This window comes from Gavia stellata, chromosome 14, assembly GCF_030936135.1.
Source record: "Gavia stellata isolate bGavSte3 chromosome 14, bGavSte3.hap2, whole genome shotgun sequence".
Taxonomy (NCBI): Eukaryota; Metazoa; Chordata; class Aves; order Gaviiformes; family Gaviidae; genus Gavia; species Gavia stellata.
Window position 1 is genome coordinate 16,296,244 of NC_082607.1, and position 23,465 is coordinate 16,319,708.

Below are 23,465 nucleotides of genomic sequence, written 5' to 3' on the forward strand. Positions count from 1 at the left end.
TGCTGTCATTCCATACAGCCCCAACCATTTGTAATTTAAACACCACAATCATGACCCACTGCTAGTGCTGCTTGTAGGCTTGGCTATTGACCGTGGCTCTCTCAAAAAGGGAAAACCAAAACTAAAATACACACAAGGCTGAAATGTTGCTGACAAAAATTTATCGGATGTTCCAAAAATGAATCAATCAAGGCAAAATCTCCTAGAGCAACTTTCTTCCAGAAACACACCCAGAAAAACATTCCAACCTCCCCCCCCAAAGTAAACCTCACCTAAATCCTGTAAAGTCCTTTATCCCATTTTCAGAACTGCCTTGGGGTCAGAATTTGAAGTCTTAGTCATTGAGAGCTCAGGTGTAACTGAAAGTCAAGGATTTTAGCTTTTCAGTTAGTCACCTTCAATGAAGACAGATGCCTAGTGGGATTTCCAGAAGCAGCTTGACAGCTGCCTTGTGCTGAATTTAACTTGTGCTCAATGCTGAGGTCCTTCTGAAAATCTAATTTCTGTGCATTTTGAGGCACAGAAATATTATTTAAGAGAAATGGCCTGTAGGTACTTAAAAAACATCCCCTTGGTGGTAGGGTTCCAAGGGCTGGGGCTGCCCAACAGCAACAGAGCAGTGACATCCAGACTAAGGTGAACTAAGCAGGGAGTGAGATGGAACAAATCACCTCGCTATGGCCAGAGCATGGGTATGGCCCCATGCTGTCACAGCAATCTCTATTCTGATACCACTTTTAGCATGGCCAAAATAGGTGGCAACATACAGGTGTGTTGCTCCAAGAGAAGAGCAGGAAGGGAAAAATTATCCAGAGGGACACTTGCTTCCTCAGATCACTGTCCCATGGTGAGAAGGGGAAACAGCCAACTGTTTCTTTGAGCTACAAAGAGATGGACCATGAAGAGATGCTCCTGTCTCCTCCCAGAGATCTGCTGGCTCAAAGGGAAGGTAGGGTCCTCCACCACACATTGCTGCATCTTGCCAGCTTCAGGACTTTCCAACTCCCCAACTTGCCCCTGCATAAAATTTTCTATGGGCATTCATATCTTACATTTCAGTTTCCTGATCAAGTACATCCTGATCTTTTCTCTCAGGGGAGAAAGAGGATGAAATCCAGCATCTCTTTCTAGAGAGTAATCTGGCTTCATGTGAAGAAAGCGCATGGAAGGACCAACCTAACCAAGATCTGCTACCATCAACGTGGCCAAATTCTGAACCTTACTCACATAAGTATGTAATGGGTATCCACAGTACGTAATGGGTATCCAGTTGTACATCTTAGCGAGTTCCTATTTAGTACACAGAGGGTACATTCAAGGTTCCTAAGGAAACCAGCTGCAGGCTGCAACCGACTGAAGAAATTAAGCTAAACCTCTTCCAACTTCTGTGTTGATTTTAAGACAAATGATAGAACTTCTTAAGACAATGACTATAGAATGGATAATTCTTCTTCACTTAGAAAGAACAAAGCAAATGTGAACTTACGCTTCATGCTATGGATGTCCTGCCCTATAAACAAGGTGAGACTTTGAAATAAATGTATGCTTGAATCTAAGGAGTCAACTGGGGTATTTTCATACCCAGTTTGGAACTGTTCACTCAAGTCCAGCTTAGATTTTGGCTAACCCCGCTCATGCTAAGGCCTGAGGTATGCTGGGAGCCGTGCCATTAGGTCAAAGCAAGCGCACCACCTAGGCAGGACAGGTGGCCAGGCAGAGCTGAAGGGCCATTATGCACCATTACCACCTGCAACCTGCTGTCTCCAGCAGCCATTATCTTTTGCCTGGCAGTTTCTTCAGAATCCACTAACTTATGGAAATAGTATAGACCAAACCTCCAAGCTGGAGGGTATAAAACATCAGTTTACCCAAAAAGCTTTTGAAGCAGATCCAACAGCAGCTGGACTGCTGAGGCTTTCATGCTTCCCGGTGTGATACAGGGGACACCCGCAACTTGATGGAGGAGGAAGGATGAGCACCCTCACCGTCGGCTAGGTAACTAATTATTTTCTTTTGCTCATAGGTGCACAATATTAAGAGTTATGGGTTACAAGTTCTGAAACCTTATTGACTTGAGTGGTGAATAAAGTGAATTCACGTGGTAAGACCAGTCTGGGTAAAAGGGGATTGAGCCCCTGTTTGTCATTCTTGTTTATTATATTTCTTAATTAGCTCATGAAATAAAGTTTAAATCACAGAGTACATTGTCCTGTAAATCTGAAAGATCCGAATGGACTGTGACATCAGTTTTGTACAAAGACGTTCATGAAAACCTAATTGTCCCTGAACAGCTTCCTAGTATCTCCATAGTGCCCTGCAGCAGGCATGCAGGGCCAGAAATCTTAGCAGTTAACACGGTCCAGAATATCACCTTGATGCATGTATTTTGATGTTAGCTAAGTCCTTTCCTCTGTCTGGTGCCATACTCCTTACACAGTGCAGGAGAATGGGACGGGAGGGCTAAGAAAAGGGGCTAGACAGAAGAGGCAGTAACTGCTGCAACCTTCGCATTTCTCCAGCTTTCTTCCTAGACTTCCTAAAATAAATCAAATGCAGTGCTGGGTCTTGGTCAGGGGGATGAAGAGACAGATGTCAATCACCTCTGGTAATGAATGTAACCACAACTGTCACCTCACTTGGCCTCAGTTATGCAGGTGGCCTCTCATCCACAGGGGACAGGATTTGCCATGGCTCGTGATAAGATGAAGAAAGTTCCCACTTCCCCTGCACAAAAGGACACAGCTACCAAGATCAGCTTGTACTCAAATGAGAATCTACAACTGACTGATGTGCTTAAAACTCAGCAAATGCTCAAACATTTTGCTGAATAGAGAGAGGGCTCCCTGTTGATTAAATTTAAGCACATATTTAAGTGCTATGCTGAATAAGGACAACAGTGAGTTCTAATTAAAGACTGTATTTACAAAAAAGATACAAAAACAACAGCCACAGAGCAACATTTTTTCCAAGCTAACTCCAGTAAATAATTCCCATTTATTATTTACTTAAATTTAGAGATAACATTGAGGGAGAGTAGGAAAGTAAAACACAGTTCAATGAATACAACTTGTATTTTGCTTATTGAGTGAATCAATATTGTTCATCAGTTGTCCAATAAAGAATTTACAGGGAAATTTAATCTCTTCTAATTTGTAAAAATTAAAGGAAACATTTTTATTTGCCCTTCTTATTGTTAAAAAAAATGTCATGATAAAAAAAACTCCAAGTAACATTAGGGTGGATAGTATTTAAAAAGAAGTCAATCACACAGAAAACTCTCCCTGTTTTACATCTTTTTTTTTCTGTCGTGTCCCCCCCCCCCCCCCCCCCCAAGCCTTGGGTTAAGAATCTTTTAACCAAGACACAAGACAACAGGGACTTATATCTTGGGTGCAAGAATTTAGCAAGCACTTAAGGATGTAAGGGTCATAAGAAATTTTATAAATTCAGACAACTTCTCAGAGTTAAAACTACTCCTTCCTAAAGAGATACAGTGGCATCCCCTTGTGCTCAGTAATTGGACCCATAATCTATCAGTTCAGGTAAGTGCCTGTTGAAAATTACCTTGTTTTTTTTCTCTGACAGATGTGATTTACAGAAGTCAATAGACTAATTGCCCTAAACCTATTAGCAGTGAGGACTCAGATTTACTCTAAGTCTCTTGCCTTGCATGCAGTTGATAGCATTCACATTAACCACATATTAAATGTAATTTTAGTTGCACAGGAGTCTAATAATCTCAATTTTCCCGAGGTGAGTGCCAAACCATGAAGTCTGTAACTCAGAACTCCTAAATTCTGCCCCATCACTTCTTTTCCCTGAATCTCTACACACAGTGAAGGCACAGCCTGTGGTTTCACCTTTCCCAAATCTACTTAATTCACCCTCATTCTCAACACTGCTGATTGATGATGATTAAAAACACTCCAAAAAAATTAAAAAACACTTTGCTGGCCCAAGCAGAAACTCCTGCAAAGGGGAACTACTCTGTTTAAATTCACGGTGACGAGACATCACATGCTTGCAGAAAAGAGTGGGAATTTCAAGATTTAGCAGGGAAATCATCCAAGGATTGCTGGGTAAACAGGGAATGAAAGCTGTCTCTGCAAGGACTAACATTGGCCTTCTCCAGATCACAGCAGAGCACCCTTGAAGGAGGATTACATTGCCTTTGGCTCACAGCATCAGAGGAGCAGAGGCCAACTTCCGTGGATTCCTGTTCCAGGTTTGAAAGGGGGCAACTGTCACCAGAGTAAGCTATAGATACAGACCACTCTGGATGGTACCAGCTTTACCCTACTTGCCACCAGCATGGGATGCAGCAAAGCCCACATCTCATGTGCTTGTGGGACTACACTAGGAAAGAGGGGAGCATGGATTCACCCTAAGGTGGTCCCATTGCCTTGGGGATTTCCCAGGTGGCCACATCGCCTGGCTGCAGATTCCCCACAGCTAAGGCAAAAGGCACAAACAGATCATACTGTGAGAGGAAAGTGGGCTCAGAGCAAGAGATCCTCAGACCTCCGTGTGATATGCAAAGCAAATGCAAGGATAAGAAACCTTTTTGAAAGAATTAAAAAAACAAACCATAATAATAAATAAATAAAAGACCTTCACCTCCACCCCCTACGTCTTGGGGAGAGGGATGTCATGTCTTCTCAAGACTTAAAAGAAGTTGTTATGAATTTGAATCTGAAATATATTGAGAAGAGGGAAGCTCAGCTGTGGAGAACTCAGTGTGAACTCCTTACTTTTGGGAAAGCCATGTTGAGTTAATTCAGAGCAACCTCCTGAGAATTTAGTGTGAACCTACGTGATCGATCTTAAAAAGACCATTTGCTATTCAAAAATAAAGAGGAATCAGGAAATAGGAGCCCTTCCTCTACCATGTGGGCAGGGCTGTCAGTCCTGTTAGGCACAGCAGGCAAAGCATGAGTGAGCTCCTGTCTGGCCCAGGTAAGGGTTCAAGCCTGCCCTTTACTCCAGCAAGCTGTGAGCAGCTGTGCAAGAGCACTTGGCACACAAAGCTGGCTCCCACAGAAAGCAACTTTGATTTCATACAGTCCTGGAGCCTCAGACACCCATCTGAGACATGTGTCTTGCCTGTGGTGGTGTTTGGATATAAGGCAGTACCTTAGGAGCTCAGAGCAGGATCTTAAAAAAACCCTCCTGAGAGAAAAGCTTTGCTCTTCTTTATTGCATATCTCTTTTCTTAGCTGTGCTAGTGCCGAGAAGGAAATTAAGCCGCTCCCAGCAGGATCTAATGTGAAACCATGGCCACTTCAGTGTCACGATTGTTATTTGAGCTTTTTTCTAGTGCCAGAAACCTTTATCTGGCATTCACTTCTGAATTAACCAGAGAAGGTTACAGACTTGCTCTTCCCTCCCTTGGGACAGCTCCTGCCACCATCCAAAATGAAGCAAGGACCCAGGTAATCACGATCATCTGGTAGTGTGATGGTCTAATCACACACAGATGTGCAGGAGCAAGACCAAAGGACTGCCCTTTAGAGATGTGCATCTGCTACCTCACAGAGCACTAACTAAAGCTGTGCCTGCAGCTGATAACAGGCTGAGGCAAAACGCCTGCCCCCAAAGTCTTGTGAATGTTTGTTTTAAGGATATTTAAAGGGATGCTGCATATGTTCTCGAAAGCTCATGTAGCAATACAAAACAGAGACAAATACAACAGAAAAAACCTGCTGTAGTCCAGAATGGATTTTCAAATTCAGGCAAGCCACTATTGCTCCATGAACAGGGCAATGTGAACATGGCAGCACTTTGCTTTTATTTCCCACTCCAATACCCAGAGGAATACTGGCAGAGGGTACCGAGTGCTGGGTGATACCTGTGCAGAGTTGTTAGCTGCCTGAGGGGGCTGTTGCACTTTGAAGTCAGAGAGGTTTTTCTCTAGGTCTTTTTCTGCTGACTCTGCTGAGTACTAGAGACAGAAAAGGCTGGGTAAAATTTTCCCTCTGTTTGGATAACTATCTTCTGTGCTACCCTGTTGAGGACCAATGTGTCTGAACTAATTTCCTTCATTTCTCTGTCAAAAACATCATTATTTCCTTAGCTGATTCATTCTTCCTTGGGCTGGAGCTCAGAAAAAGACACTAATTCAGGTCAATTTGTCAGGAATTGTCTTGACTGAACTCTATTCCCCTCAATGCTCAGCTCCAGAGTCAGCCTTCCTAAAGCCTGAATCTCCATCACTACATCTGTGCTGACTTGGTGATGGGTAGAAAGCTTCTTTCCTTGGGTATGGTTTATGTGCTCTGGGATTTCACTGAATGCCTCTAATATTTTGCCTTATATGCTACTGCTGCTGCATTTCAGTCTAGTATTTCTCAGCAACATTCCCCTCTGCTGAGTTGTGCAGATAATGGGCAAAATGCACTTCCTAGTTCTGCCAGGTGGACTCGTCCCCGACGGAAAGCCTGCCTGGAGGGAGACGGGCTGGATGTAGCACCTGAAAAATCTTCCCCACATTGCAAAACTCAAACTGTGCGCAGGGCTGCCTAAAGAGCGGGGGAGTTGGGGCAGTGAGGAAAGAGGCTGAATCTTCACAGGTAAAGGAAGGATGCTGTCAGCTCTGGTCATGGGGAACAGGGCTGACTCGAGGCTTATTGAGGAGAGCCTCCAAGCAGCGTTCACTTGGGTAGGCTAGGACAGATTTGTGCTCTGTGCTACCTGTACCTGTGTCATTCCTCATTTCCCACTAAGGATAAGCTCACAGCCCGGCTCAGAGAACAAGCACAGACCCCTGCAGCACATTGTACTTTGTGCCTTGCAGTGTGCTGAAAAACAGGCTCCCTTGGGTAGTTATCAGCCAAACAGACCAAATAATATTCACTATTCCCAAATGCCAAACAAATTAGCTACACAGACACTCCTGTCTCCCTTCAGTCCGCCTAATAAAACCCACTTTAAGAGTCAGCTCCACACAGAAACATAGTTCTATTTGCTAACAAGTTGGGTTTTTTTCTTTCCTTTCCAGTGAGTTGTTGAATGTTTCTCATTTTCCCAACAGACAGAGAAGACATTAAATACTTTTGTACTGACTCCTGTAGCACTAGTTTTTCACCCTTTTTTAGATTTACTGACCCCTACTAATTTTCTGTTGGAGCTGCTGACCTTCCCAGAGACCCCTTGCCCCCACCGACATAGCGGTACAGCCTAACTTCCTTTCAGAGCCCTGAGGAACAATCTGCCATGCTCTGGAGTTACCAGCCACTGCCCTGTGAAGTTACCTGACAGCAGTACACATAGTGCTGTGTTCCCTGAGGTAACAGAGTGCACGTAGCAGTTTACTGGGGATAGCAGTGGAAGGCAAAGAACAACCTCTCTCTCAGAACAGTGCTTCAGAGAAACAGCTTCAAACAGAAGAGTAGTAAAAGGGCATTTCAACGAAAGGAGAAATTAAATCTCAGCATAGGCAAATGTTTCCCTTGTGTCTGGCACAGATATGCGAGGGGACAGGGAACGACCCTTTTGGGCAGTGGAAGACCCAACTGGGAGAATACAAGTGACAGGCTGTGGCCTCCCAAAGACAGGACAGCTCCTAGTGCGGCCGCCCCGGCACTATGCCTGCCGTGCCTGAACAGCAGTGTTGCTGTTCCCAAGGTGTGGGGCTGCCACAGTGGAGGTCCTTGCCTGTGCTTCACCAAAATAATCTCAAGTTCAGTTTCAGCAGTGCAAGGGGTAGTATTAACAGAAGCCAGGGTTCCCCAGACAGGATGGCTGGGGAGGGGTTCTCTTCAGCTGCTAGAGAAAGGTGACAGCAAGGTGTAGTTTCATAAGAGAAAAAGAGAAGTAAAATCTGCCCCACTTGCCAATAGAAATGCAAACACATGGCCTGGCAGTGCACTCGCTCTACGCTGGGCCTGCAAGGGAAGATACAGCCAGGGGAACCCAGATGTCGCTGCCTGGCAGGATTAGCCATGCAACGGCAGCAGCGTGCTTGCCCCCATGGGGCTGGCACCCCCGTCTCTGCTGCCCACAAGCTTGGAGCAGCCTGGGGTGGTTGATGGTCCTCAGTCCAGCCACCATCTCCTGCCTCCCGTCTTCACAGCTGGCACTATCCATGGACCCTGGGCTACCTCTGCTGTCGCCACACTTGGCAGGCACTCAAGCTAACGTGGCTTTTCTTAGGGGGTTAAAGAAACCTCAGCCCCACCGTGCACAACCCCTGCTAAAGTAGGCCTGCCCCATGGGGAGAAGGGGTCTGCAGGACCCAGGGGTCTGGGGTCCTGACCAGCCTCACTCCCTGATACTGCCTGGCCCACTTTTTTGGTTGGCTTTAGATGCAAAGGAGAGGACAATGTGACAGGCAGTTTGCAGGAGCTACTGATTGCTGGCACCGTGCACTTTGCTTTTGTCTTGTCAAGTCATCTGCAAGCTGCTCATAGCCTATGTGATGGTGCTTTTTGCTTGCTCAAATGGAAATGAAGTAAAAGCCAGGGTGACATGCACTACTGTGCAGAGAAACAAATGGAGAGCCACAGAGTAGCACTTCCTCCTAATTTGAGGCCATGAGCTTCACCAGTGCCTGGGGAAAGGCTATTTCACAGAAAGGAATATCACTTTGGACTAAATGAAGACAAGGTTTATGTAACCTCAAACCCAAAAGCAATCAAAGGAGTGTGAATGGTCCCACAGAAGGTTGCTGGCCTGCTTTTGTCTTTGTTTTTCCTTCTTCAGTTCCTGGCCACCCTGAAGTGCTTCGGGAGGGTTGTTTACTACGCAGAGTTCACCAACCCTGAGGGTCACCTGCCTTTTGTGCGAGCCAGCCCTGGTTCAGAGGCTCTGATAATGTGCAGTGAAACCTGAGCATCTGGCAGGTGTAAGCAGGGCTTATCTGCTGGGCTGACAGCTTTGCCAATGGCTGGCGGGCTGCAACGAAGTCACGCCCAGCTGCAGCGGGTACCACAGGCACCTGATGGTTTGTAACTGTCCATGCAAACATGCCCAGCCTCTCTCCCTCAGTCTCCTTCTTCATCTACCCCCGTGTAAATGGAAGGTGGCTTTTTGCACAGTTGTTTTAATACATCCCTCAGCCGATGAAATATGGGCTGGGGTAACTGAGAGAAATGCCAGAAGCACAAGGATACTACAAGTCACTCCAGAGCATGATGTGACCCATTTTAGCTCAATCAAAAATACCTTAACTCCCCCACAGCCCCATAATATTTTCATTTTCAATATGCCAAATTTCTGGAAAAGTCTAGTTTTTCAGTGATGGTGAAGTATTTTCTTAATAAAATGAAAATACTTGTTTTCTCCCAAACAGCAAAATACATTGTTTGCACTTTGGGACCATAGCTGAATGGGAAGGAAGAGAAGCCTTATGAGGACAGTTGAGGCAACAAAGCTTTTGGTTGCAAATAGACTTTGAATGGTAAGATCTCAAAAGCATGATTGCACTTTCAGTGGATTCGACTCCACATAAAAACCTGAGCAGTGAGACCTGCTGTGATCACAGGTGACAGATGGAACCACTGTGAGTCATGCTAGTACTTTACTTCCCATGTGCAGACACACAGATGCAGTTGGCAGTTGATATTGGGTCCCTCCCAAATGAAAATATGCTTAGATGTCTCCATCTTGAAAAAGAGAATAATAACAATCTCCCAAATACACTCATTTAAAACAGAAATGATTCAATTTTCTTTTGCTTTACACCAGATGTGCCCCAGACGTGCCATCATGGTCTCTAAAGACTTCCCTGCCTACTATGGTCTCGTCTTCTAACTACTCATCAAAGCACACTGGGTAAAAATTTCCTTCCTCCACATCACTAGTCACCAGTGCGACCTTGTCATTTCAATTTCTCACACCTCTTCTTTTCCCCTGCTCTGTATCTCTGCAAAGTCTCATCTCTACAGCTTATTGCCATTGGCTACTAATGTCGAACAAAGCGCTGCCAATTTCAAACATAATGAAAAAAAAAAATCAGTAACACAAAAGAGAAAATTAACCATGGAAACCACTCTCCCAGGGCTGGCCAGGTTCTTTAGGTTCAACATCTGAACCTGCTTTACAGGAGCACACAGACTCCCCCACTGCTGTTCTCCATTTCCTCTCGAGTTTGTTCCACTGAACAATCTGCTCCCAAAGAGAAAGGAAGAGCGCTGGGGTGGGTGCCAACCTGAGAGCCCCCAGCACCCTCCTGAACAGCACAAAAGCACCATTCTGCCCCCAAGATCTTCCTCAGGTATACACACAGGCACATCTCCACACCGCCCAGCAGACCAAGATCTGTTTTACAACAAGCAATGACTAGAAGACCTGAATCATCCCCTCAGTTTTTTTCTATTACATGCACACGAGACGCACCTCTTTCCCCTGTTCCTGCTGGAACTCCAGCAAGCTGCTCTCAAACCAGATTTTCACTTTAAAAAGCAATTTTGTCAGTACAAGTGATGCTTAAATTTTAAAAGGTAGTGACTAGTGCTGGGATTTGGAACCCCAGTCCTGACCCAGGCAGACCAAATCAGGCTGCTGCCTTCTTGAATTGAGGGTCACTAGCCAAAACTCCATTTTGTGCCAATTGCTAGTATTTAAAATTTTGAAGTGTTAAAAATGGCATCTCAGGATACAGGTCTAAAGACACAGCCTGTGTTCAAGGGCACTTGAAAGCACCAAAGCACACAACATCTGATTCACCCCTACAGCCATTTGGCTATGGGAGAGAGATGGAAGACAAAAGCAAGCAGGCTTTCTTGTGGGACACTGTCTCTACTTTACCCAATGTTTCTACACCTCCTCATTTTTCACCAGAGACCTTCCTCCTTCAAACTGTTGATGAAGTTTTGGAAGGGTTCCCCACAGTGTCTCAGCAGGCAGGCATGGATTTGCTTACAAGCCACAGTCTGAGGAAATGATTAATCAGAGAGGAGTTCAGGGATGTATCCCAAACCTGTGAAAGAACCAGCCTCCATGGACAGGACATATCCAGGCTTGGAATCACACAGTAAACATTCTTAACCGTAAACCAAGAGGTGACGAAGAGACTTAGGACCAACGATTCTTGTTTAACAATTCTACCACGCAAGAAGAAAGGAGGCCAAGGTACCGCAGAAAACAGCGACTTCAAGAGCTGTGGAAACAGCTCTTTAAGTCCCTGGAAACCAGAGAATATCAAGCAAACTACTGAAGCACCAGTATGTTATCACCACTTCTGGTTCATCTTGTCATATTCCTTGATGCCCAAGAAATGATCTGGCATGGACTTGCATGGCCAACTGTATCAGCATTATCACAGGGCTGCTTCTTACCCCTCATCCACGCAGGAGAGCAAAGAAGGGGAAAGTTCTGGGCTCTGCTTCAAAGAGAGAAGCAATTGCCTAGCTCTGTTGGTCCATGGACTGCTTCTAACAGCTGCTTTAAAAGGCAACGAGGAAAAGCAAATTCTGGCACCATTGTGGGAGGTTTTGCAACTATCATCTTTCCAAAGGAGCACCCACCTACTCTATGAAATGTACTCTCTCCTTAGAGCAAGAGGTCCAGCCTCAGAGGACCTGGCCTTGTACTTCTGTCTTGATCTTGCAGAACAATGCACCATTCCTTACTTCTGGTCCCAAGTAAACTCGTGCATTTATCCCAGAGCAGTACACAGTTAATAGATTTAGCTAGTAAATCCCTCAATTCTTTAAATGATGCCTTGCAGAAAATTACTAAAGAAGATAAAATTATGTGAGAAAAGTCTCACTCCAGCTCATAAAGCAGATGCTACATGCTTCAGAAGATTTGAAGATTACCTTCAAAGTCTTGCAAGGCTTTCCACTTGATCTTGGCCCCAAGTCTACTATAGTAAATTTTGTATAGACCTTTTAAATGCACACACACACATCTGCAACACACAAAAACATGTATGTGGGAGCTTGAAGAACATACTTGACAACTTGCTTTTGACTGTAGCCTTCCCTCAAAAAAGCTGTAGAATGGGGACTAGGCACAACTAAATCTCCTTCAACAATGCGAATCGTTTTGATATTGCAGGATGGCCCAAATACACAGTGAGCACCTGCACTATGTCTCTTCCAAGCAATTAACAAAGGTGACCCAATGTGTAAATGATTCAGAAAGTACTTTCCCAAGAATGCAGGGAAATCTCTATAATTATCAAGCACTTTCCCCTTTGCAGTTTAAGGCGAGTACTCCAAATGCTATCACACATGAGCGGTTTGAAACACTGACCAAGTTAAGTACACATACATGCATTTGCCAGATTAGGGCACTAGATACTATAGTGCTTTATGACTTTGAAAAAACACTTAGTGATTTATTTATTCACCTTGTATTTTGCAAGAAAACACAAATTTGAGCTTTATTTGTGTGAATACTGGGCTGTTCTGCACATTCCCAATGTCAGCAGTGTTAGGACACTCACTGATGTTGCATGTTGCCTTGCTTATTTCCTTAAACAACTGCAGACAGAGCAACCCTATTACGGCTGCGATTCGTAAGACACTGACCTGAATTTTCCACACATTGTGGTGTAAAATGGGAATAATGGCAACAGTCTGTGAAATAACACAATGGGTAGAGAACAAGAATTGAGCATACTGATGCTCAGGTTGATTCAAAAAAAGTGGTCTTGGAAATCTGCAGGAGTCTACCACATAGTATGCTGCCTCTCTAAGCCAATATGATTCAAGCTGAAAATTGAATGTCTCTCCTGCTATTTAATCTGTGTTGTTTTACTAACAACCAGGAGTTCACTTGTCTAATGCTGGTTTGCTGCTCTGTTAGCTGCACTGGGTTTTCTGCAGGCATCATAGATTTTTAAGGCCAGAATGGGTCATCAGGACCATCTCTCCTTATCCCCGCTCATAATAGTGTTCTTACTGATCCTTACACTGTGCCCATTAACTTTTGCTTTGGTGAGAGTGCATTTGGAAAGAGGCTAAGTATCTGTGTGTCTGGGAATGGGAAATGCTCTGTAATCTCTGATCCACTGCTCAGAAAAGCTGTGGTGTAAAACTGAAGACAAAAAGAGAGCAGAGTGTGCCCTCAGCAGCTATCCCACCTCCTCCTCTGTGGACTGGTTTGATAGCCTTGTGCATCCCTTGGCACCACTACGGAGATCAGCACCTGTTTTCAGCCCTATGATTCCTCATTTTAGGAAGCTTGCAAGTAATGCATCTGTACCATCTTCTCCAGGGCTTGCAGATTTTTTAAGTGCTCGCTATGTATACACCCAATTTTTTAAAAGAGGAAAGACAATGCCAGATTAGTAAGGTAATCAAATGCAAACCTTCTAGCTTATTTTACCTGTTCTTGGAGAAAATACTTCTGTGACAAAGTTATATTTTTGAAGTAGTGATTAGGAAGATACAAGCTATCTGCAGTCCCCGTATTCGATAGTAAATATACTCTGGAAGACAGGTACAGCCACATACTCGGACATCTAATATCACAAAGACCCTGTCCAGTCCCCAGCAGAGATTTGTAAATCTGGCAAATCTCAGCACAGCTGGCAGGTTCTGCTCAAGAGAGAACGTAGCGGTGACAAGACGGCTTCTGTCAGGATCAATTTACTTTGGCAAAATATGTTTTAAGAAGCCTTGCAGAAAATATTGTCCTGATATATATCGCTATAGATAGCTCTGGCTATGCCAGAAAGTCTCTTGCATGTACTTTCCCCAAGGCAAGAAGGGTTTATGGCTTCTTTGTCTTCAGTAAGATAAAAATTGTACCCAAGATCCTTCTCTTTTCTCCTTTAGGACCCCCTCCTTCTGTCCACTACCCCTAAGCCACCTTAAAAAAAAACTTCGTCAGAGTCATCTATCACTTTGAATATAAGAGCAGATATTTCGGGAAATTTAATGAAAGTAATACCCATATTCTTCACCCAAACATAAAACATGATAGATATGGATTGGTTGCCATTTTTTATGAATCTGCTTAGAGCGCTAGTGGATATAAATTATGGTAAAGGGCAAACTGCAAGTTCTACATGACTTGGCTTGTAGTAATGAGAAACCAATCCTGCACATAGTGTGTCACCAGAAGACATACTATTTTTCATAGTTATTGTTAGTATCCATTAACTTCTTGTTAGGGGAATTTTCCAAGTATTTAGCTATTCCTGTTTGTCAGAGCCCTTGTTAACAATTCCAGCAGTTATGGTAGTTCAGTCAAAATCAAAGGCCAGTAACCAGTTATAATGATCCTTGTTTTCTGAAACCTAATTTGCTTCTAAGGAAGGAAGAAAAGGGGGAAAGAAAAGGATCTTACTGCTTTTGCAGTATGTCTGATTTCTGTCATTCTAGCATTTCCCAGAGGTAAGTCTTTAAGTCCAAGTAAGTTAGCTTTGTCTTTCTTGATGCATTCATGCCTTCCGTTATGTATGGCGGCAACACTTCTGTCACAATGAGGAGTCAGAATGCCAGGCTCTGATTCTGTAACTGGGTGCTGGCGTGGGATGTGCAGGAGGCTAATACAGCCTCATCTAGGACTTAAAAAAAACGAAATAAAAAGGCAAGCAGAAAAAACATTCTCATTTAGAGAGAACATGGCCTATGTGCAAATCACCACCGCTTTGAGAGTTGCTTCTCTTTGCATGAGATTGAGGAAAACAAGCCATTTCAGTATGTTTTGACCCACTTTAGTCTTACCTCCCTGTCATACGCACACGGCTGTTATTTTACCACTTCAGGAGGTTAGTAGAGTCAATGCATTGCTATGATGTTCTTCATAGCTGGTGCAAAATTTTCACATAGACTTTTCTCAGCAGGGTTCTTCCCCCTGGGAGCAGGTGGGGGCATTTCCATCTCCATTTTATGGGATTCTTTTTGGACCCAAATCTCCACAGTGCTGACCCCAAGAGGACAAGTGCAAGTGGTATACTGAGGCAAACTAGACATGACTAAATCTGTTGGCTTTGGCAAGGTTATTCAAATGACAGGAGGGATTAAAAGTGATAGCAGCAGTCAGTCAATCAAGCAGTGGTAGTGAAGCGCACGCTGCTGCTAAGGTTACTTTGTGGCCGCTGGGAGCAGGAGGCTGCTCCGCATACAACTGCTTATCGCTTATCTTAATGATATCAGTCAAATCCCACACTGGCTTTTGATATTTACTGCAAGAAAGACACAAGGCGAAAGAACTTCAACGGGGACTGAAAAAAACAAGTGGAGACCAAGAACCAAGACCCTGTCCTCAGTGCACCCCAAAGCTTCCCTCTCAAACCAGAACAACTTTCTGCTACAAGAACAGTGTCTGATTGAGTTTATACTATAGCTTGTGATTAATAACAGCACGCAGGACAGGCTGGAGTCATTTTTCCATTTGCAAATCTTACTGAACTTCTCCCATTAGTTGAAACAGAAACCAATGTGCTCAAAGCAGAGAATAAGGGGAAGAGGCAGACTGGAACAGCACTGTGCCTAGATCCTCCCTGGGTGCTGTTGTGTACCTCAGACATGCACCCTTCTCCTTCATCCACCTTACCAACCCAGCCAGAGCAGGGGAACAGCTCGAGCTGAAGGGCAGAAACAACTCTGCTTTAAATTATATTCTCTGCTGAGCAGCCGATGGTGCTGAAGCTTCTGAAGATGGACAAGTGACAATGTCAACTCTTGCAATTGTATTGTCGGACCCTGCTGTATAAGGTTTTGCACAGACTGGTGCTTTAATGCCTTGCCTCCTTGCAGCATGCATCTAGATGAGAATGCTAGGTTTTATACCAATGGTTATAGAGAAAACTGAAGTTCAGTGATCTAATTCAAGTATGATGAAGTGCCCAACAATGCCTGAAGACCATTCTGGCATTTACATATATTTTAAAACTATCTCATGGATTTTTGGAACCTGACTTCCATTTTTTTTTAACTCTTTGAGTTGGCAATAGTAGAAAAGAATAATACATGTTTCTGCTCCATTCAAGGAAGTACAACTGGCAGAGAATCAGACCAGGTGCTTTCAGCCTGCGGTTGGGGAATGGATCTAAGGAAGGAATCATGACTGATCCCTCTCTCTTCATTGCCAGACTGGATGGCTGAGGATGAGGAAGTCCTAGAGGGATTCATGCAAAGACAGTGTTGGTTGGGAAAATAACCACAAGCAACCCACACTGAAGTGTAATGCAATTTACTATTGTGCTGGTTTTGGCTGGGATAGAGTTAACTTTCTTCATAGCAGCTAGTATGGGGCTGTGTTTTGGATTTGTGCTGGAAACAATGTTGGTAAAGCAGGGATGTTTTAGTTACTGCTGAGCAGGGCTTACACAGCGCCAAGGCCTTTTCTTCTCCTCACCCCACCCCACCAGCGAGCAGGCTGGGGGTGCACAAGAAGTTGGGAGGGGACACAGCCGGGACAGCTGACCTCAGCTGACCAAAGGGATATTCCATACCATATGACGTCCTGCTCAGCATATAAAGCTGAGGGAAGAAGAAGGAAAGGGGGGACATTCGCAGTAATGGCGTTTGTCTTCCCAAGCAACCGTTACGCGTGATGGAGCCCTGCTTTCCTGCAGATAGCTGAACACCTGCCTGCCCATGGGAAGTGGTGAATGAATTCCTCGTTTTGCTTTGCTTCCTTGCACAGCTTTTGCTTTACCTATTAAACTGTCTTTATCTCAACCCTTCCGATTCTCTCCCCCATCCCACCTGGGGGGAGTGAGCAAGCGGCTGTGTGGTGCTTAGCTGCCGGCTGGGACTAAACCACGACAACTATCGAATCCAAACCGGAATGTGTGATTTTCTGAACATACTTCATTAGAAATCCCATCAAACTGTTTTCCTAAATGACTCTAGTTCTTAAATATAGGCAGTGCATTTCTTACAGGCCCAGGGAAAAACAACTCTACAGGGACCAACTGGATACATGTGAGGGTCAGAGAAGGAAAAGAGGGCCCTTCTTTCTGTGCTTTCAGAAAAGCTCTTGTAGTGCATATAGCTTCTATGAGACATACAGCTTCTTCCAAGAGGTATCACTAAAGCACTATTTGGGAATGTATTGATCAGTGGACATTTACAATGTTGTCAGTCCCAGACAAGATGACCTAAGATCAATTATTATATTGGGTACTGCTTACAAACATCAGAGGCGTTACTCAGGAAATTGATCTTGACTTTATGCAATTTAAAGATCAATAGAAACCATCAAACAATTAGGAGGCTATTAGTAAGGGTGCACTGACACTCTTTGAAAGTTCCCTTCGAATTCATGCACTCACAGATACACATACTGTGTTTACATACCTATCATCTATGGGCTATTTGTACCCTCAACAGATGCACAAAGCTCACACTGACTTGCACAGCTGCTCCAGAGTCTCATCCCTTCTGTGATTTGGACCCAACATTACTATTATTATCTCAGCACCATCATAAGCTTGTACATGTTCTCCTTGGGATACACAGGGATGCACCAGCAGCACTCAGCAGCTGCATTTCTTAACAAGTGCTTCAGGAGCCAATTTATTAAGAAAATTGATAAAGTCAATCATTAGGGGACAAAAGAAAAAGAGAATCCTGAATTGCTGTTTTTCCAAAACACAAAATAACATCAAATATGTTTGTGTTAGTGTCCTGAACTAATCCATCTGAAGTATAAAGAAGTCCAGGAAAGCACAGCATTTCTCACTCAATTGTGTTTGCGTCTTCAGAATGCACCTTTGCCATCAGAACCCTACTACCACCCATATGAAGGAAAATGGGGGTTTTTTGTCACACAACTTACACGTGTCATTTTAAACCCCTGTTGCCTCCCTGGCAGGAAGGGTCTGAGTAAGCACAAAGCTGTCCATGAGATTACCTGTATGTTCTTCCAGTCTGGCTACTTGTTAGATTGTAACTGATTTCCTCTTTCTAAACTGCCAGTACTTTGAAAATTCTGCATTTCATCAAGGTCTTACTCTAAGAATAGAACCCTCAAAAGGATTTAAGAATGTAGAAAATGTAGCTTGATTTCCTTTTCTTCTCTTAAAAAGCCAGACTCATTAGCTAGCTTAGCTGCCAGTATTTTGAAAGCAGATAATGACCGTCCAGTTGCAGGTGAACAGAAATGTGAAACGCAAACCTCTCAACTATGTTTAGAACCCCTTGCTTCCATTTTGGTTGTTAAAACTCGGCAAGTCCCGACAGTGAGGAACAAGATGAAAGGTCTCCTATGATCATTTATAGTTGTCTAAGTCACACCTGCTCAGTCTCCTCATTCCCTCCTCACCTTCTTCCAGGTTTAGTCCGAATAGGCTGGAGGAGGTTTGCAGACTAGTGAACGCCCATGGACACTGAAGACGGTCAGAAATTCTGCCTGGGGTTTAATTGCAAGTGCTCTGCATTGCTAGCTTGAGAGTGGCTTAAGTGACAGAGATAAGAAGGGATTTAAAAAAATCTTCATTATTGCTCTTCAGATCCAAAGCAGAATCACAGACAAGAAACTCCTCCATTAGGCCTATTCTCACTTTCAGGGTGATGCTTTAGAGGTATCAAAGACAGCAAACAGAAATACAGGTGAGAAGCTCTACTTGGAGTCAAAAGAGGCTAAGGGGAGGAGCAGGGATGCTTTTTTGAACACAGCCTTTGAAAAACAAATGTCAAATCAAGTGACTGAAGCAGAAATACCACTGCTGCCTTACAGGCTATAGAGTCTTCCCATTTCCTTGCTGATTTGTCAGAAAAGCATTAATGTTGAAGGATAGAAGATGATCTTCTAATGTACACGATGGAAATACACAAAGTCATTTTGGGGGTCTTCAGATGGGGGAAAACCCCATACTTCTTGGGGTAGAACAGTGAGCTGAAGATTCAAAACTCAACAAGGACTTTGACTTTCTCACTTCCAACTTATTTTTGCAAAGCTACAGCTACTTATTCTCTTTCCTTGTCATTGACATTGGAACTGTCAAATGAATAAATAGTGATGTTTCAAAGGAACATCACACATTGGGAAGAGGGCATCAAGGAAATTAGAACACTGAGCAGGAGCCCGACTGTCACAGGAGGCATGTCAAGGAATGACTTTGTAACTCTGCCTGTGAATGCAGCTGTGCGGTCAGTAAATACTGGCACAACCTTTTCATTTTATTCCTACCGGCACAGCTGCCAAAGGAAGAGCTGCTAATTTAACAGATTCCTTCCAAGTACAGTTAAGGGGAATAGCCCCATTTGTGGTGTCTGAGGATTTCGTTAGATGGCACCATGTTTTAAAGCCCCCAAAGACCTGTCTAATAATGAAGCCTACACACTCAGATGTTGGTATTGGCAAGTTCTTTGATTTAAGTGTACTTGCCCCTTTGTCGAGCTACAGTAAACAAGCTGTGCTACTGCATTTTTGATGTGTGTGTAAAAGCAACGCGATATGATATCAAAGCAGCTCCCATAGCATTGCCCACAATCTCTCTTGCAAGAGGAGCAGAAGGCATTATCTGCACCTGGGAATAAATAAGAAAGAATCCTGCTGATGTGATCTACCCTGTGCTGAAAAAGTTAACTTTCCTAGAGATTAAGCACTCAGTGATGTGACTCAGTGATTACACTTCAGCAAGTTGTGTGCAATTTCTTCGTATGCCAAATGTGGACTGGCTGACTGCAGCAAATTTAACTAAACTACTTGGCAGCATCCAGTGCTGAACAACACTTCTCTTTACGCCTGTGCAAAGGCACAGTCCAGCTCCCATTGTAGCCGATATAGCATTGACTGTGAATTCCTTTTACCTATTCAGCCAAATCATCGATTTATCATCTTTGGTCATGATTTTGTGAAAATTTCCTTTATTATGCAGCTAGTTCTGTTACAGTCACTGAGTCTTGAGATGTTGGTCTTGCCACCAGCTGAGAAAGGGATGCAGGCAGAGCCCCTGGGAGGGCCAGGGAGAGGCCTTAGAGGAAGAATTCAAGTACCAGTATGTTCAGTTTGTCAATAAGAGGATTGAAAAGTGCCTACGTTACAGTGTACAAGGATTTCGCTGGGAAGAAATGCAAGACAGTGGAAGATTTCTTAGTATACCAGAAAAGGCATTTCAAGAACTGAAAGGGGAAGCCAGAAAAGTTTTAATTGCAAATAAAACACCAATTTGAAACAGTGAATCTAAACAGCAACCCAAAGAGGCGACTCTGGGAAACAGTGAATTCTCCAGCTCTCAACACCTTGAGATCGAGGCAAGCCGTCTTCCTAAACTACACAATTTTTTAAAATACACTGTGTTGGGCTCAACACGGGGGGTGACCGAAAATTTAATTGCCCATAATGTACACGATATGAAATCAGGTGAACTAATGATCCTGCCTCTTGAAGCTCTGTGAGTCTATGGACTAATGCTGATGGGATTACTTGCATCTAAAATACCCAAATAAATGAGAATTTGCACGACTGGGTCAATTTCCAGTGAAAACTGCTCCCAACAGATATCATCTATGGGATATACTCCATCTCAATGATGCAAGATGACCTACATGTTAATGTAGGTAAAACAGTAAAAACCAGGGGACCTATGAAGACTTGTAGCAAAAAGTTTGTGGGTTCCCCCCCCCCCAAATAATTTCTTAGGTGTTCAGGGTTTTTTTTGTTTTCTGCAGACTTGACTACTGAAGTGCTGTTGTCCAAATCTAATCTCAGCACATTTTTCACCTTTAGAATTTCACACATCTAATAAAATCTTTCTCCTGACTCTGCACACATTGTTTGATTTTCTTCCTGTTTTACGGATAGGAAGAAACCCTATTACCCCTTAAATGTAGAGGTCACTAATAGGATTTAGGGAAAGGTCATTTTAGCAATTTATCTGCAGAAGAACATTTATTCAAAACATGAAATTCCTTAAATTAGTTTTAGGTTAAGAAGAGAAACAAGCAAATACAAAAGCGATCCCCAGGCTTGAATGAAAACCTGCTTATCCGTAAACTGGCCCCTTTTCAGTGTTCTCTTGGCAGTTTTGGCCTGAGGGAAGGTCTAGAATGATGTGGTTGCTTTCTTAGTAGAGCAATAAGATTAACGGGACAGATTCTCATTCACTGCATATAGACAATTCTCTGGGACTTACATTATCTGAGGGTCTAGCCCAATTTCACAAATCTGGATTTTACATAGAAGAACCAGTTCTTAAAGGGGAGGGTTACATTTTAAAAGCCTGTGCAAATACTAAAGCATCATTTTGGCTGGTAATGCTAAAAATGGACATTTCCCCATCTTCCCCCTAGCAGCAGAAGGTAGTGGACATTTTGTGTTTCATTTCTAATTCTGCAGTTCATCTGAGTCTGCTGTACTGCCCTGAGAATGTCAGTCCAACTTACACTGGCAATTACTCTGAACCAAGAGGACATCTTTAACGAGCCAGGACTCTATTGCTGACCTGTTTCCAACTCATTAATGCTTTTAAAGCCTTTGCCATCTTTCACTTCCACATCAGTTTCTTCACAGATGCACTTACTAGTACACGTGGCGCTTTGCTAACAAATGATATGGTGCACAGTTCTCAGCCTGGAGAGATCTTACTCCAAAATTAAAGCCACACTTTAAAAATGCGTTTGGAGTGACAGTGAACTCTATCGGGTCTCGACTGCTTATTAAATCAGCAGCACCTCAGTCATAACCTGTGCAGTTGTCTATTACCATTTTTCACTGACGCCATACTATTCTAAAGACTTTCTTCTTTGCTCTTGAATAATTAACAATATCCTTGCAACATGAAAACAGCCATACTGGATCAAGCCAGAAGTTCATCTATCCTCCTATCTTTTCTCTGACAGTGACTGGGATGAATGCCAAGGGAAAATAATGATCCTTCCCCTGAAACCCACTTCATCCTTTCAGCAATCAGCATTATAAGGACTTCCTGAGCTGCAGGTTGCATTGCATTTCACAGCTGCTGATGGTCATACAGCCTCTGTCCCAACCTGTTCTGACACGCTGAGCCTCTTCATAATAGTGTGTAGGAGCAGAATAATTTTATCATCTGAGATTGTGAGCAATCAATTGCACATAAATGCCAATAACAGCATATAGTATCACGCAACTGAAACTAGCTTTGACAACAATCATTCTCCCTGCTTATATAACAGATGCACAATAATCACTAAAATATTTCTGATCTTGTCACACACAAAAGTCAGCTTGTGACAAGACAGAAATAAACTTTTCCTGGTGCTTCAAAATCTATTTGCATACTAATCTCCCTTGTTATGACCTATTTAATTGTGCTAAAATTTATTAGACTGCAATTATTTGAACAGAGACTGAGAGTCATGCTTTCTCCAGAGCCTAAATCCAGGTATCTTTGATATGTGTTTTGCTGCCTGAAAGAATACTAAGTTTTGTTTCATGTTTTATAAAGTGGATATCTTAAGCCTTCTGCAGGACAGGCACTCCTGGAGTTGTGGGCTATTACACAGCTAATCGCTGCTGGACTGAGTAAATGGTGATATTCCTGTGGCACTGTTACACTGATGGGGCTGCTGAATTCCTGCAGTGCTGAGCTGGAACTGCCAGAGCTCTGGCTCAGTGTGAACCCAGGGGCTCGGTAAACGCTACTTCGGCCTCATCCTCTGTAAATGTAGCTTTAAAGCTAAGGGTTGTGTCCTGCCTGAACAGACAGTAGTGCTCTAGAAAAACACATCTCTCTTGATGAATAGTTGGGGTGGACACAGCGTCCCTTGCTGGGAGCTCTGCCGCACAAAGTACCTCCTCAGAGACTGACCTTGCACTGGGGAAGAATGGAGCATCCCAGGCAGCCTCAACAGCAAAGGAGCTGGTTGAGGGTAAAACCCTGGGATGAAGTGGGGTTAGGTTACCCTGTGTGGGTCCTGTGGTTCCTCTAAGTCATGCCATGAATCTGGGACGCCTTCCCTAATAAGCCAAGGAAGAGGGGAGTGAGTGCTGCTTCCCCTCGCCTCCCCTCCCGCTTCCTGCGTGCCTGCTCAGACAAGGGCGAGAGACAGGAGTGGCACATGTAAGTGATGAGGGAATAAGAAGAGAAACAGTTCTTCCCTACGGCCTGAACAGATTATATGTAATCAGGGTGCTAAAGCTGTCACAAAGCAAATGTGCTGCATTGGTTAAGATGTAAATTGTCTGCAGAGAGTTAATTACAAATACAATAACAATAACTCACCAAATAGGTGGGTACTGTTGAAGGTGGAAACCATGCTAGCACCAAAGCTTGCCTGTCTCTCGGAGCTTTTACTGCCTGGATTTTGATGGTATTCCTATGCTGACATGGATGGTGCTCTACAATAGAGACGTGCTTTGTGAGAAGATTAATGGCATATTTGTCCAAGAAGCATCCGTAGCCATCAGTGGCGAGTCTCTCATTCATCATGCTGTCCCCTGTCGTAAGGGGAAGTTCACCTATCTCACAATAACCTAGTAGTACTTTAAGCGTGCACTCTACCTATTGGAAATCATCAGTGAAAGACAGGTTTGTTGCCTCTTACCTCCATTAGCAGACAGCTGCCATTGCTTGCATTCAAGTTAATCTGCATGTCATTTGCAATACTTGGAGCCTAAGCGACTGAGGACAGAGT

General features: G+C 43.7%; 1 protein-coding gene across 1 annotated transcript in view; it reads right to left on the reverse strand.

Annotated features, from left to right (window-relative positions):
* IL1RAPL2 (interleukin 1 receptor accessory protein like 2) overlaps positions 1 to 23,465 on the reverse strand; it is a 381,828-nt gene that overhangs the window by 33,838 nt on the left and 324,525 nt on the right. The gene's annotated exons all lie outside the window — the stretch shown is intronic.